Raw genomic sequence first — 9,418 nt, forward strand, 5'->3', positions numbered from 1 at the left:
TTATAAACAGCCGATCCGCTCGGCGGGGGCTATTTTCGGCCACTTGGCTCGTGCGCACGGCCTCCCGGATGTGCCGGGCGGGTGCGCGAGCTCGCCGGCCGCTGGAAGTCGAATGAGGCGCCGCGACCACCTCCGCGTGCTTATAAACAGCCGATCCGCTCGGCGGGGGCTATTTTCGGCCACTTGGCTCGTGCGCACGGCCTCCCGGATGTGCCGGGCGGGTGCGCGAGCTCGCCGGCCGCTGGAAGTCGAATGAGGCGCCGCGACCACCTCCGCGGTGCTTATAAACAGCCGATCCGCTCGGCGGGGGCTATTTTCGGCCACTTGGCTCGTGCGCACGGCCTCTCGGATGTGCCGGGCGGGTGCGCGAGCTCGCCGGCCGCTGGAAGTCGAACGAGGCGCCGCGACCACCTCCGCGGTGCTTACAAACAGCCGATCCGCTCGGCGGGGGCTATTTTCGGCCACTTGGCTCGTGCGCACGGCCTCTCGGATGTGCCGGGCGGGTGCGCGAGCTCGCCGGCCGCTGGTTAGGGTTAGGGTTAGGGTTAGGGTTAGGGTTAGGGTTAGGGTTAGGGTTAGGGTTAGGTAAAGAGTTCCTCCCCCGAAGGAGAGGAACAAAGGCACGGTCCTACCATCCTGGCCCGCACCCCACAACCAGCTCCAGAGCATCCTGCCCGTTGCGGCCGCACCCGCCATGCTGGCCAGGACTAATTAGGGCTTAATAAAGATCATTTTTGACCTTGAACACGTGTTTGTGCTTATTGTATGCTTGTTTTTGATTGCACTTTACCTATCCGGTCGCCTTTGTTATATAATTAATAAGTGAGTCTCGATTTGGCATGTAAGATTGACAGCTGCGCTTGCGTTCAACTAAATATTCGTACCTCGCACCTAATTCATCGACTCCCCTATCTGGGTGGAGCGAGAGCATCTTGCTCTGTGCGGCATCCATGCGCTCTCCTATCTGGGTAGAGCGTGGGTAAATTACTATTTGTTTCCATTTGGTTTTGTACCGGCGTCATTTTGCGCTAAATTTTGTTCATCTGTGTGGCCATCGACAACGTTTCGGCAACTTTTGTGCCTTCTTCAGGTCTGGCACACAGGAATTGCATCTAAATTTAGTTTAGTTTCATCACATGGGGAGCTGCTTCCTCCTCCACGGCCGCATCGAGACTGAGAGCTCCTGCTCCGAACGGTGCTTATATACACTCCTCCAAGTGGGCGGAGCCAAAGATTTGCGCTTGTTTCTTTAGCATAGTAACTTGTTTTCTTGCAGGCACCGATTGGGCGTGGATTTGTGATCTCCGGATTAGGTAAGTATATTTTTGTTTTGGGTAAGTATTTACTTTTAACTGCTTTTTTTGCTTTTTTTTGTCCCAAATAATGCTTATTTGCAATTGTTTACATTCAAATTTGATAGGTATGCACATTTTTTTGTTTTGGGTGAGTATTGTGATTTTATTTGAGGTAAGTATTTACTTTTAACTGCCTTTTGGTCTCAAATAGTGCTTATTTGCAATTATTATTCAAATTTGTGTTTACGTTCAAATTTTGACTTGTTTATTTTCAAATTTTAACTTACAGGTTGACGTTTTTGTCTTATCGGGAAATGGGGTCAGGTTAGGGTTAGGGTTAGGGTTAGGATTAGGGTTAGGGTTAGGGTTATGGTTAGGGTTAGGATGGGGGATAGGTTAGGATTAGGGCTGGGATAGGACCAGTTTAGGGGACAGCACACAGACGTAACAGGAGCTCGATGGAAACCGGAAACGTGGGGGGGGGGCACTGGAGGTGGCACAGGCGAGTTAGGATTAGGTAAAGAGTTCCTCCCCCGAAGGAGAGGAACAAAGGCACGGTCCTACCATCCTGGCCCGCACCCCACAACCAGCTCCAGAGCATCCTGCCCGTTGCGGCCGCACCCGCCATGCTGGCCAGGACTAATTAGGGCTTAATAAAGATCATTTTTGACCTTGAACACGTGTTTGTGCTTATTGTATGCTTGTTTTTGATTGCACTTTACCTATCCGGTCGCCTTTGTTATATAATTAATAAGTGAGTCTCGATTTGGCATGTAAGATTGACAGCTGCGCTTGCGTTCAACTAAATATTCGTACCTCGCACCTAATTCATCGACTCCCCTATCTGGGTGGAGCGAGAGCATCTTGCTCTGTGCGGCATCCATGCGCTCTCCTATCTGGGTAGAGCGTGGGTAAATTACTATTTGTTTCCATTTGGTTTTGTACCGGCGTCATTTTGCGCTAAATTTTGTTCATCTGTGTGGCCATCGACAACGTTTCGGCAACTTTTGTGCCTTCTTCAGGTCTGGCACACAGGAATTGCATCTAAATTTAGTTTAGTTTCATCACATGGGGAGCTGCTTCCTCCTCCACGGCCGCATCGAGACTGAGAGCTCCTGCTCCGAACGGTGCTTATATACACTCCTCCAAGTGGGCGGAGCCAAAGATTTGCGCTTGTTTCTTTAGCATAGTAACTTGTTTTCTTGCAGGCACCGATTGGGCGTGGATTTGTGATCTCCGGATTAGGTAAGTATATTTTTGTTTTGGGTAAGTATTTACTTTTAACTGCTTTTTTTGCTTTTTTTTGTCCCAAATAATGCTTATTTGCAATTGTTTACATTCAAATTTGATAGGTATGCACATTTTTTTGTTTTGGGTGAGTATTGTGATTTTATTTGAGGTAAGTATTTACTTTTAACTGCCTTTTGGTCTCAAATAGTGCTTATTTGCAATTATTATTCAAATTTGTGTTTACGTTCAAATTTTGACTTGTTTATTTTCAAATTTTAACTTACAGGTTGACGTTTTTGTCTTATCGGGAAATGGGGTCAGGTTAGGGTTAGGGTTAGGGTTAGGATTAGGGTTAGGGTTATGGTTAGGGTTAGGATGGGGGATAGGTTAGGATTAGGGCTGGGATAGGACCAGTTTAGGGGACAGCACACAGACGTAACAGGAGCTCGATGGAAACCGGAAACGTGGGGGGGGGGGCACTGGAGGTGGCACAGGCGAGTTAGGATTAGGTAAAGAGTTCCTCCCCCGAAGGAGAGGAACAAAGGCACGGTCCTACCATCCTGGCCCGCACCCCACAACCAGCTCCAGAGCATCCTGCCCGTTGCGGCCGCACCCGCCATGCTGGCCAGGACTAATTAGGGCTTAATAAAGATCATTTTTGACCTTGAACACGTGTTTGTGCTTATTGTATGCTTGTTTTTGATTGCACTTTACCTATCCGGTCGCCTTTGTTATATAATTAATAAGTGAGTCTCGATTTGGCATGTAAGATTGACAGCTGCGCTTGCGTTCAACTAAATATTCGTACCTCGCACCTAATTCATCGACTCCCCTATCTGGGTGGAGCGAGAGCATCTTGCTCTGTGCGGCATCCATGCGCTCTCCTATCTGGGTAGAGCGTGGGTAAATTACTATTTGTTTCCATTTGGTTTTGTACCGGCGTCATTTTGCGCTAAATTTTGTTCATCTGTGTGGCCATCGACAACGTTTCGGCAACTTTTGTGCCTTCTTCAGGTCTGGCACACAGGAATTGCATCTAAATTTAGTTTAGTTTCATCACATGGGGAGCTGCTTCCTCCTCCACGGCCGCATCGAGACTGAGAGCTCCTGCTCCGAACGGTGCTTATATACACTCCTCCAAGTGGGCGGAGCCAAAGATTTGCGCTTGTTTCTTTAGCATAGTAACTTGTTTTCTTGCAGGCACCGATTGGGCGTGGATTTGTGATCTCCGGATTAGGTAAGTATATTTTTGTTTTGGGTAAGTATTTACTTTTAACTGCTTTTTTTGCTTTTTTTTGTCCCAAATAATGCTTATTTGCAATTGTTTACATTCAAATTTGATAGGTATGCACATTTTTTTGTTTTGGGTGAGTATTGTGATTTTATTTGAGGTAAGTATTTACTTTTAACTGCCTTTTGGTCTCAAATAGTGCTTATTTGCAATTATTATTCAAATTTGTGTTTACGTTCAAATTTTGACTTGTTTATTTTCAAATTTTAACTTACAGGTTGACGTTTTTGTCTTATCGGGAAATGGGGTCAGGTTAGGGTTAGGGTTAGGGTTAGGATTAGGGTTAGGGTTAGGGTTATGGTTAGGGTTAGGATGGGGGATAGGTTAGGATTAGGGCTGGGATAGGACCAGTTTAGGGGACAGCACACAGACGTAACAGGAGCTCGATGGAAACCGGAAACGTGGGGGGGGGGGGCACTGGAGGTGGCACAGGCGAGTTAGGATTAGGTAAAGAGTTCCTCCCCCGAAGGAGAGGAACAAAGGCACGGTCCTACCATCCTGGCCCGCACCCCACAACCAGCTCCAGAGCATCCTGCCCGTTGCGGCCGCACCCGCCATGCTGGCCAGGACTAATTAGGGCTTAATAAAGATCATTTTTGACCTTGAACACGTGTTTGTGCTTATTGTATGCTTGTTTTTGATTGCACTTTACCTATCCGGTCGCCTTTGTTATATAATTAATAAGTGAGTCTCGATTTGGCATGTAAGATTGACAGCTGCGCTTGCGTTCAACTAAATATTCGTACCTCGCACCTAATTCATCGACTCCCCTATCTGGGTGGAGCGAGAGCATCTTGCTCTGTGCGGCATCCATGCGCTCTCCTATCTGGGTAGAGCGTGGGTAAATTACTATTTGTTTCCATTTGGTTTTGTACCGGCGTCATTTTGCGCTAAATTTTGTTCATCTGTGTGGCCATCGACAACGTTTCGGCAACTTTTGTGCCTTCTTCAGGTCTGGCACACAGGAATTGCATCTAAATTTAGTTTAGTTTCATCACATGGGGAGCTGCTTCCTCCTCCACGGCCGCATCGAGACTGAGAGCTCCTGCTCCGAACGGTGCTTATATACACTCCTCCAAGTGGGCGGAGCCAAAGATTTGCGCTTGTTTCTTTAGCATAGTAACTTGTTTTCTTGCAGGCACCGATTGGGCGTGGATTTGTGATCTCCGGATTAGGTAAGTATATTTTTGTTTTGGGTAAGTATTTACTTTTAACTGCTTTTTTTGCTTTTTTTTGTCCCAAATAATGCTTATTTGCAATTGTTTACATTCAAATTTGATAGGTATGCACATTTTTTTGTTTTGGGTGAGTATTGTGATTTTATTTGAGGTAAGTATTTACTTTTAACTGCCTTTTGGTCTCAAATAGTGCTTATTTGCAATTATTATTCAAATTTGTGTTTACGTTCAAATTTTGACTTGTTTATTTTCAAATTTTAACTTACAGGTTGACGTTTTTGTCTTATCGGGAAATGGGGTCAGGTTAGGGTTAGGGTTAGGGTTAGGATTAGGGTTAGGGTTAGGGTTATGGTTAGGGTTAGGATGGGGGATAGGTTAGGATTAGGGCTGGGATAGGACCAGTTTAGGGGACAGCACACAGACGTAACAGGAGCTCGATGGAAACCGGAAACGTGGGGGGGGGGCACTGGAGGTGGCACAGGCGAGTTAGGATTAGGTAAAGAGTTCCTCCCCCGAAGGAGAGGAACAAAGGCACGGTCCTACCATCCTGGCCCGCACCCCACAACCAGCTCCAGAGCATCCTGCCCGTTGCGGCCGCACCCGCCATGCTGGCCAGGACTAATTAGGGCTTAATAAAGATCATTTTTGACCTTGAACACGTGTTTGTGCTTATTGTATGCTTGTTTTTGATTGCACTTTACCTATCCGGTCGCCTTTGTTATATAATTAATAAGTGAGTCTCGATTTGGCATGTAAGATTGACAGCTGCGCTTGCGTTCAACTAAATATTCGTACCTCGCACCTAATTCATCGACTCCCCTATCTGGGTGGAGCGAGAGCATCTTGCTCTGTGCGGCATCCATGCGCTCTCCTATCTGGGTAGAGCGTGGGTAAATTACTATTTGTTTCCATTTGGTTTTGTACCGGCGTCATTTTGCGCTAAATTTTGTTCATCTGTGTGGCCATCGACAACGTTTCGGCAACTTTTGTGCCTTCTTCAGGTCTGGCACACAGGAATTGCATCTAAATTTAGTTTAGTTTCATCACATGGGGAGCTGCTTCCTCCTCCACGGCCGCATCGAGACTGAGAGCTCCTGCTCCGAACGGTGCTTATATACACTCCTCCAAGTGGGCGGAGCCAAAGATTTGCGCTTGTTTCTTTAGCATAGTAACTTGTTTTCTTGCAGGCACCGATTGGGCGTGGATTTGTGATCTCCGGATTAGGTAAGTATATTTTTGTTTTGGGTAAGTATTTACTTTTAACTGCTTTTTTTGCTTTTTTTTGTCCCAAATAATGCTTATTTGCAATTGTTTACATTCAAATTTGATAGGTATGCACATTTTTTTGTTTTGGGTGAGTATTGTGATTTTATTTGAGGTAAGTATTTACTTTTAACTGCCTTTTGGTCTCAAATAGTGCTTATTTGCAATTATTATTCAAATTTGTGTTTACGTTCAAATTTTGACTTGTTTATTTTCAAATTTTAACTTACAGGTTGACGTTTTTGTCTTATCGGGAAATGGGGTCAGGTTAGGGTTAGGGTTAGGGTTAGGATTAGGGTTAGGGTTAGGGTTATGGTTAGGGTTAGGATGGGGGATAGGTTAGGATTAGGGCTGGGATAGGACCAGTTTAGGGGACAGCACACAGACGTAACAGGAGCTCGATGGAAACCGGAAACGTGGGGGGGGGGCACTGGAGGTGGCACAGGCGAGTTAGGATTAGGTAAAGAGTTCCTCCCCCGAAGGAGAGGAACAAAGGCACGGTCCTACCATCCTGGCCCGCACCCCACAACCAGCTCCAGAGCATCCTGCCCGTTGCGGCCGCACCCGCCATGCTGGCCAGGACTAATTAGGGCTTAATAAAGATCATTTTTGACCTTGAACACGTGTTTGTGCTTATTGTATGCTTGTTTTTGATTGCACTTTACCTATCCGGTCGCCTTTGTTATATAATTAATAAGTGAGTCTCGATTTGGCATGTAAGATTGACAGCTGCGCTTGCGTTCAACTAAATATTCGTACCTCGCACCTAATTCATCGACTCCCCTATCTGGGTGGAGCGAGAGCATCTTGCTCTGTGCGGCATCCATGCGCTCTCCTATCTGGGTAGAGCGTGGGTAAATTACTATTTGTTTCCATTTGGTTTTGTACCGGCGTCATTTTGCGCTAAATTTTGTTCATCTGTGTGGCCATCGACAACGTTTCGGCAACTTTTGTGCCTTCTTCAGGTCTGGCACACAGGAATTGCATCTAAATTTAGTTTAGTTTCATCACATGGGGAGCTGCTTCCTCCTCCACGGCCGCATCGAGACTGAGAGCTCCTGCTCCGAACGGTGCTTATATACACTCCTCCAAGTGGGCGGAGCCAAAGATTTGCGCTTGTTTCTTTAGCATAGTAACTTGTTTTCTTGCAGGCACCGATTGGGCGTGGATTTGTGATCTCCGGATTAGGTAAGTATATTTTTGTTTTGGGTAAGTATTTACTTTTAACTGCTTTTTTTGCTTTTTTTTGTCCCAAATAATGCTTATTTGCAATTGTTTACATTCAAATTTGATAGGTATGCACATTTTTTTGTTTTGGGTGAGTATTGTGATTTTATTTGAGGTAAGTATTTACTTTTAACTGCCTTTTGGTCTCAAATAGTGCTTATTTGCAATTATTATTCAAATTTGTGTTTACGTTCAAATTTTGACTTGTTTATTTTCAAATTTTAACTTACAGGTTGACGTTTTTGTCTTATCGGGAAATGGGGTCAGGTTAGGGTTAGGGTTAGGGTTAGGATTAGGGTTAGGGTTAGGGTTATGGTTAGGGTTAGGATGGGGGATAGGTTAGGATTAGGGCTGGGATAGGACCAGTTTAGGGGACAGCACACAGACGTAACAGGAGCTCGATGGAAACCGGAAACGTGGGGGGGGGGGCACTGGAGGTGGCACAGGCGAGTTAGGATTAGGTAAAGAGTTCCTCCCCCGAAGGAGAGGAACAAAGGCACGGTCCTACCATCCTGGCCCGCACCCCACAACCAGCTCCAGAGCATCCTGCCCGTTGCGGCCGCACCCGCCATGCTGGCCAGGACTAATTAGGGCTTAATAAAGATCATTTTTGACCTTGAACACGTGTTTGTGCTTATTGTATGCTTGTTTTTGATTGCACTTTACCTATCCGGTCGCCTTTGTTATATAATTAATAAGTGAGTCTCGATTTGGCATGTAAGATTGACAGCTGCGCTTGCGTTCAACTAAATATTCGTACCTCGCACCTAATTCATCGACTCCCCTATCTGGGTGGAGCGAGAGCATCTTGCTCTGTGCGGCATCCATGCGCTCTCCTATCTGGGTAGAGCGTGGGTAAATTACTATTTGTTTCCATTTGGTTTTGTACCGGCGTCATTTTGCGCTAAATTTTGTTCATCTGTGTGGCCATCGACAACGTTTCGGCAACTTTTGTGCCTTCTTCAGGTCTGGCACACAGGAATTGCATCTAAATTTAGTTTAGTTTCATCACATGGGGAGCTGCTTCCTCCTCCACGGCCGCATCGAGACTGAGAGCTCCTGCTCCGAACGGTGCTTATATACACTCCTCCAAGTGGGCGGAGCCAAAGATTTGCGCTTGTTTCTTTAGCATAGTAACTTGTTTTCTTGCAGGCACCGATTGGGCGTGGATTTGTGATCTCCGGATTAGGTAAGTATATTTTTGTTTTGGGTAAGTATTTACTTTTAACTGCTTTTTTTGCTTTTTTTTGTCCCAAATAATGCTTATTTGCAATTGTTTACATTCAAATTTGATAGGTATGCACATTTTTTTGTTTTGGGTGAGTATTGTGATTTTATTTGAGGTAAGTATTTACTTTTAACTGCCTTTTGGTCTCAAATAGTGCTTATTTGCAATTATTATTCAAATTTGTGTTTACGTTCAAATTTTGACTTGTTTATTTTCAAATTTTAACTTACAGGTTGACGTTTTTGTCTTATCGGGAAATGGGGTCAGGTTAGGGTTAGGGTTAGGGTTAGGATTAGGGTTAGGGTTAGGGTTATGGTTAGGGTTAGGATGGGGGATAGGTTAGGATTAGGGCTGGGATAGGACCAGTTTAGGGGACAGCACACAGACGTAACAGGAGCTCGATGGAAACCGGAAACGTGGGGGGGGGGCACTGGAGGTGGCACAGGCGAGTTAGGATTAGGTAAAGAGTTCCTCCCCCGAAGGAGAGGAACAAAGGCACGGTCCTACCATCCTGGCCCGCACCCCACAACCAGCTCCAGAGCATCCTGCCCGTTGCGGCCGCACCCGCCATGCTGGCCAGGACTAATTAGGGCTTAATAAAGATCATTTTTGACCTTGAACACGTGTTTGTGCTTATTGTATGCTTGTTTTTGATTGCACTTTACCTATCCGGTCGCCTTTGTTATATAATTAATAAGTGAGTCTC

Source organism: Syngnathus scovelli, unplaced genomic scaffold (genome assembly GCF_024217435.2).
Source record: "Syngnathus scovelli strain Florida unplaced genomic scaffold, RoL_Ssco_1.2 HiC_scaffold_59, whole genome shotgun sequence".
Lineage (NCBI taxonomy): Eukaryota > Metazoa > Chordata > Actinopteri > Syngnathiformes > Syngnathidae > Syngnathus > Syngnathus scovelli.